This window comes from Humulus lupulus, chromosome X (assembly GCF_963169125.1).
Source record: "Humulus lupulus chromosome X, drHumLupu1.1, whole genome shotgun sequence".
NCBI lineage: Eukaryota > Viridiplantae > Streptophyta > Magnoliopsida > Rosales > Cannabaceae > Humulus > Humulus lupulus.
In genome coordinates, this window is record NC_084802.1 from 29,080,022 (window position 1) to 29,087,064 (window position 7,043).

General features: G+C 40.2%; 1 long non-coding RNA gene across 1 annotated transcript; it reads right to left on the reverse strand.

Annotated features, from left to right (window-relative positions):
• Window positions 1-2,116: 2,116 nt before the first annotated feature.
• Window positions 2,117-3,673, reverse strand: LOC133804766 (uncharacterized). Its single transcript, XR_009878609.1, has 2 exons — window positions 2,749-3,673; window positions 2,117-2,360 (listed from the first exon to the last, which is right to left on the reverse strand). It is a non-coding gene; the product is annotated as an uncharacterized LOC133804766 (long non-coding RNA).
• Window positions 3,674-7,043: the final 3,370 nt, after the last annotated feature.

Here is a 7,043-nt window from a genome sequence, read left to right on the forward strand (position 1 = left end):
ATATATCATATAGGACTACAATATTAATGGCCATTAACTCAATAACGTGGTATGTGATAAAACCATCTAGGTCCTCAGTCTACTAATCGAGGTAGGTTAGATCACAACTATAGTATATGATAACCCATCTAGGTCCTCTGTCTACTAATCGAGGTAGGGTAAATCATAACTCTAAACCACGAAAATGATAAAAATTCTTGGGTAAGCAAGTCATATGCCCAAGCGACTACAAAATAAATTCTTGGAGCTTGCTATCTAAGCAAGTCATATGCCCAAGGACTACAACATTTATCATATCACATATCATATCATGGCATAAAACATATCATAACATAAAAATATAAACACATATAATCTAACCTATTTTCCTTACGAAAATCGGGATATGGAGACAAGAACGAGATTTAGAATACTCTTGAAATCAACAGTAAAACCATGAGTTTCTAAAGAAAAGGAGATGAAAAAGAGAACTAAACCATCAAAGAAGAAACTTACCGAAAAGAACCTTAAGTTTCAAGAAACTTAAACACCTAATCAAGAATCATAAAAATAAGTTAGGATCTGAAAGAAAACAAAAGAAAACTAAAGAACTATGAAGAACTAAACTTAAGGATAAGAATACCCTGGATGAACTATGACTTTGATCTACACTTCGATATCGAAATAACACCCTATCTTACTTCCCAAGTGTTTAGAAAAACTTAGATTGGTTAAGCTTTTAACCCAAAATCCAAGCGTTTCTCTCTATAGTAACCTTAGCAGCTTGGAGGCTCTGAAGAATGCTTGAAGAATGAAGGAAATGGCTGAGTACTAGGTCCTATTTATAGAGTTGAAGGAGTGAAATTAACCCCTTTTAAAATGAATAAATAAATGAATATAAAATGAAAAATATTTGAATTTTGTTCAACAGATGCCCAGAACTCGGTCAAAATCGTTCAAGAGCATGTCCAAGTGGTTAAGGCTGTTTTCAAATTTTAAATCCTCAAGTAATTCAAAAATGTCTCCCAGGGGCTGATATATCGCCCACCCCAGGCAATATATTGCCTGGACCTATACCCCGAGCTTTGGTGCTTTCGTTCGTGTGAAGTCAACGTGTTTTCCGTATCTCCCGTAGGTGATATATCGGCCCCTATAACTACGATATATCGGCATACGTTGATATATCAAACATATATTTGCACTTCTTCAGCATATTTTGAATTGATTAAACAACTTTGACTGAGCAAAAACGTGATCCTAACAACTGCTAGAAGGTTCTAGAGCTTCTAGATCTTTCTTTTAATTAAACTATTCATCAAAATACTTAATTCCTTAATAAACATGCTTGTGACAAGTGTCACGCTCTTAATAATTCTATCTAAACCTTAGTTATAATAAATAATATTTCTAGGACTAGTTATATTAATGAAACCTTATGTTATAATTAATATTTCTAAACTATAGGTTTAACTTATAAAATCTATAACTGTTGCTATGAGTTTCCAACTAAGTCCCTGCTTGAACCAAAATCCACGGAAACTAACGTACTACAAGCTACTATTAGCTACTACTACTACTACTACTATCTAGCTAAGTAAAATTTCGAGACACTACATTGTCCCCTACTTAAAAGAATTTCGTCCCCAAAATTTACTTACCAAACAATTCTGGATATCGTGCTAAGATATCTTCCTCCAATTCCCTCATTGCCTCCTGTTCAGAACTATTACTCCATAGGACCTTGAGTATCGGAATACTCTTAGACCGTAATTCCTTCATCCCTCTATCTAGGATGCTAACTGGTCGTTCGTTGTAACTCAAGTCTTTCTGGAGTGCTATCGTATCATACTTGAGGACGTGAGATGGGTCTAGCACATATCTACGCAACATCGAGATGTGAAACACATTGTGGCTATCTGCTAGAGTTGGCAGTAGGGCTAATCTATATGCAATTGTTCCCACCTTGTCCAATATCTCAAAAGGACCTATAAACCGGGGACTAAGTGTGTAACGCCCTGGATAGCCAAGACCGTTACACTGTGTGTTTATAATGTGCCAAACTTGCTAATCAAGTATTTAAAGTAAAAGCGTGTTACTCAAATAGTAGAGGAACTAAGGTTAAAAGAGTTTTGGTCTCAAAAGATACATTTTCATTACTAAACATTGTTTATGTACAAGGGATCCCAAAAATGACAGTTTAAAAGTCATTTACAAAAGTTACAAAGTCTATATACATCAACAGCCATACTAAGGCAAAATGAGTGGTTAGGTAATCTCCGTCCTGACACACTCCTCGACCGTGGTGATCGAACGGCTGGCTATGTACATTTCACCTCGGAGCTCTCCACCTCAGGCCTGGTCCAGCTTGCCCTTACCCTTACCTGCACCACGAAGCACCCGTGAGCCAAGGCCCAGCAAGAACATATATCAATAATAGAGCATGCACATTTAGCTGTCAAGTCAATCTCACTTATAACATCTCATAAACTCAAGCATATCAATAGTCAAGTATTTCATATACAGAGCATTTCAACTCATATAACACAATGCACAGATGATAACCAGGGCTAGCGCTCACAAGCTGCTCCCTCTGTTATCCTTTCGTTTCTGGCTCCCAGTGGCCAATTCGCGTCCCATGCGCTAAATTCATGAACGGTACTCTTAGACCGCTTACACGTGTCCCTTGGCATAATACCAACGATGACACAAAACAATTCTCGGGAGCACTTAGTCCCATCACAATCATACATTCGGGTGCAGTGTTCTTACCTTTCAATTCGCTGGTTTCCGATATCACGTAGCCACAAGCACGGTCCTCTATCCCGAGCTTCTCCAAAGTCCTAATCAAACACAAATATAATATTCCTTGTCATTAACCAATCCAAGACTACCTTCCCGGTACCTAATCCACACTCTCGGAACCCCCAAAACCCTAGAGCAACATCCCGGAGACATCCCCCGAACCCCCGGAGCAAAGGTCAAAAATTGCAAAATATCACTCCCTGAATTTTGCCTTGTGCCGCGGCACCCACCTCCAGAGACCCCTAGGCCGCGGCAAGCAGAAGCCGTGCCGCGGCACACCATCGCAGACCCAGATTTCTGGGTTTTCCTTCGCATTTTCCCGAGCTCCAACCTCACCAATTCACCCCAAACTCTATCCTAAGTCCCAAAACCAACTCTAAACCCCTAACAAACCTCACAACAACCCAAAGACATCATGCCTAAGCTCACTCACACCTTCAATCCTAAAATTCACTCTTGAATTCCCACTTGACAACTCAAACCAGAAAAGTTATGCACAGCTTGAATTCAAGCACAACCCACACTTCAAACTCCCTAAACCTTAACAAAACAAATCTAATAAACATACAGAGACCTTACCTTAAGTGATAGGTTCAACCTCCAGCTCTTGACCTTCTTCCCCCTTGGTTTCCAAATTCTGAAATTACATAAAACCAGCCACCAACTTATCTCAATTCACCTTCCTTAACTAAAATTCAGACTTAAAACTTAGATATAGCATAATCAAAATCTTACCTCTGAGTTTTCTTGGCCTAAACTTGGTTGATAACATCAGACATCCCTTGATTCTCCTTCCAAGAGTCTAGATTTCTGCTTCTCCTTTCTATCTCCTTTTTGTTCTAATTCTAGGTTTCCACCATTCAGCATAAACCCCTCTCCAAAATATTATACGTATATGTTATTCCCTCAGCTCAAACTCATCTATTTACTACCAACTTACCATTTTAACCCTCCATTAATATCACTTACTAACTAGACCTCAAGGGCTTATTTTTCCTTTCCCTAACTTTGCAATTCTACCACTTTCCCAAAGAAACCTGTTACTTTCTATAGTTACTAATGGTTACACAGGTTACCAAGTCACCAGTTACCTTTATCTAGTTTCCTAGGACCGCCTTGGCACGTGCATCACGTTTGTATCACAGCACCCACGCAGTACAATTCACATATCATAATTATCACATAATATAATTCACATAGTCATATAACATGCTTAAAATCATAATCATACATCTTAATCATAATAATCACACATAATTCCCATCATGCCCTCCCGGCATACTAATCAAGGCCCTTAAGCCTTATTAGTGAATTAGGGTCGTTACAAAGTGTTCCTCTCTTCCCAAACCGCTTCACACCTTTCATAGGAGATATCTTTAAGAAGACTTGATCTCCGACTTTGAATTCCACATCTCCCCGCTTGGCATCCGCATAACTTTTCTGTCGGCTCTGAGCAGTGAGCATACGTTTTCTAATCAGCGCCACTGCATCTTGAGCCTCTCTAACAGCTTCGGGTCCAAGAAGTTGTCTTTCTCCTACCTCGTCCCAATGTAACGGCGATCGACACTTCCTTCCATAAAGTAACTCATAGGGTGCCATACCGATCGTTGAATAGTTTCTATTGTTGTAGGAGAACTCTATTAGTGGCAAATACTTACTCCACGATCCTCCGAAGTCTAGTACACAAGCGCTCAACATATCTTATAAAATCTGTATGGTACGCTCGGATTGACCATTGGTCTGCGGATGAAATGTCATGCAAAGACTTAACTTGGTACCCATAGCTTGCTACATGCTTCCCCAAAATCTTGATCTAAAAACCGATCCTCTATCTGATACTATGGTCTTAAGGATTCCATGCAGTCGTACTATTTCTCTAACATAAATGTCTGCGTTTTGGTCGGCAGTATACGTAGTCTTTACAGGCAGGAAGTGAGCTGACTTGGTTAGTCTATCTACTACTACCCAAGCCGAGTCATGCTACTTATTTGTTTATGGTAATCCTATCACAAAGTCCATGGCTATGTCTTCCCACTTCCATTATGGGATACTAAGCGGTTGCAATAAGCCTGGAGGTCGCTGATGTTCCGCTTTCACATGCTTTCACATGCTGGCATACTAAGCATTTGGACACATTTTCTGCTACGTCTTTCTTCATTCCTGGCCACCAATATAGTGCCTTAAGGTCGTGAGTCATCTTAGTCTACCCTGGGTGAACTGAGTATGGGGTAGTGTGTGCCTTTTCGAAAATCTTTATCTTAATTCCATGGTCATTCGGCACGCATACCCGACTCTTATATCTCAAGAACCCCTGTCCTGATATAGAGAAATTTGTGGCCTTGCCTTCTTGGACTGCAGCTATGTGAGATACTAACGTGTCATCATGCCCTTGCCCGATCTGTATATCTTCTAACAGACTTGACTTGATGGAAAAGTTAGCCAGTTTACCAATAACTACTAATATTATGGCATTAATCAGCTCTTGCTGGAGCAGCTTTTCTATTTTGGATAATGCTGCTAGATTTCTGTAACTCTTCCTGCTTAGCGCACCAGCAACTACATTTGCTTATCCTTGGTGATATAGGATTTTGCAGTCATAATCCTTTACTAGTTCTAACGACCTGCGATGTCTCATGTTGAGCTCCTTCTGCATGAAGAAATACTTTAAGCTTTTGCGGTCTGTATAAATCTCACACCGTTCTCCATAAAGATAGTGGTGCCAGATTTTCAATGTGAAGACCACCGCTGCCAATTCCATATCGTGCGTTGGATAGCGTTGCTCGTATTCCTTCAGCTGTCTTGAGGCATAGGCTATCAATTTGTCATTTTGCATCAGCACATAACCTGAACCTTGCTTCGACGCATCACAATATACTATAAACTTGCCATTGGGTGTCAGTACACAAAGTATTGGTGATGAGCATAGCTTATCCTTGAGCAACTAGAAACTCTCTTTACATCTATCCTTCTAGTTGAACTTTTTTTGTTTCCGGGTCAGGTTGGTAAGTGGAGTGGCTATCTTAGAAAAGCCTTCTACAAACCTCCGATAATAGCCTGCTAGCCCGAGAAAACTTCTAACCTCTAACGCATTATTAGGTCTTGGTCAATCCTTCACAGCCTCTACCTTAGCTGGGTCTACAACAACTCCATCTTTGGATTTTATATGGCCGAGGAACGCTACTTGCGAAAGCCAAAATTCACACTTCTTGAACTTGGTGTAAAGTTGATGCTCCTTCAGCCGTAACATTGTCAATCTTAAATGTTCCCCGTGCTCGACTTTGTCCTTGGAGTATACTAAAATATCATAAATGAACACTACGACGAATTTGTCCAAGTAATCCTTGAAGACCCGATTCATTAAATCCATAAATGTGGCTGGAGCATTGGTAAGACCAAAAGACATAACTAGAAACTCATAATGTCCATATCGAGTTCTAAAAGCTGTCTTTTGAATATCTTCTTCTCGTGCCTTGAGCTGGTGATACCTGGACCGTAGATCAATCTTAGAAAACACAGTCGCTCCTCGGAGTTGATCAAACAAGTCGTCGATCTGGGGTAGCATGTACTTATTCTTAATTGTCACCTTATTCAGCTCGCGGTAATCTATACACATCTGCATGCTTCCGTCCTTCTTCTTCACAAATAGAATCGGTGCTCCCCATGGCGAATGACTTAATCTAATGAAACCCAAGTATAAGAGTTCTTGTAACCGCGTTTTCAACTCCTTGAGTTCGATAGGTGCCATCCGGTATGGTTCCTTAGAGATAGGCTCGGTTCCTGGTACTAGTTCGATTATGAAGTCAATTTCCCTAGTCGGCGACAAACCTGGTAAGTCGTCAGGAAATATTTCTGGAAATTCCTTTATAATGCGAACGTCTCCAACCTTTAGTGTTGTTTCCTTTACCACATCCATAACGCTGGCTAAGAATGCGTGACATCCTTTCTCTATCATCCTTTGAGCTTTGAGAGATGAGATAAGCGGTGTCCGTAGTCCTGAAACCTTTCCCATAAAACATAGTCTCTGACTGTCAGGAATTTCGAATGTCACTTGCTTACGTCTACAGTCGATGGATGCGCCATGCCTTGCTAGCAAATCCATGCCCAGTACTATGTCGAAGTCTTTGATTTCTAGTTCTATCAGGTCTCCTTCTAGTTCTATGCCCTCGATTTTGATCGGTACTCCTCGTACTATTTGTGATGATAGGACTACTTCACCCCTGTCACAAACCTAGTTCTAAATCTTTCACAAAGTTTGTCTAATT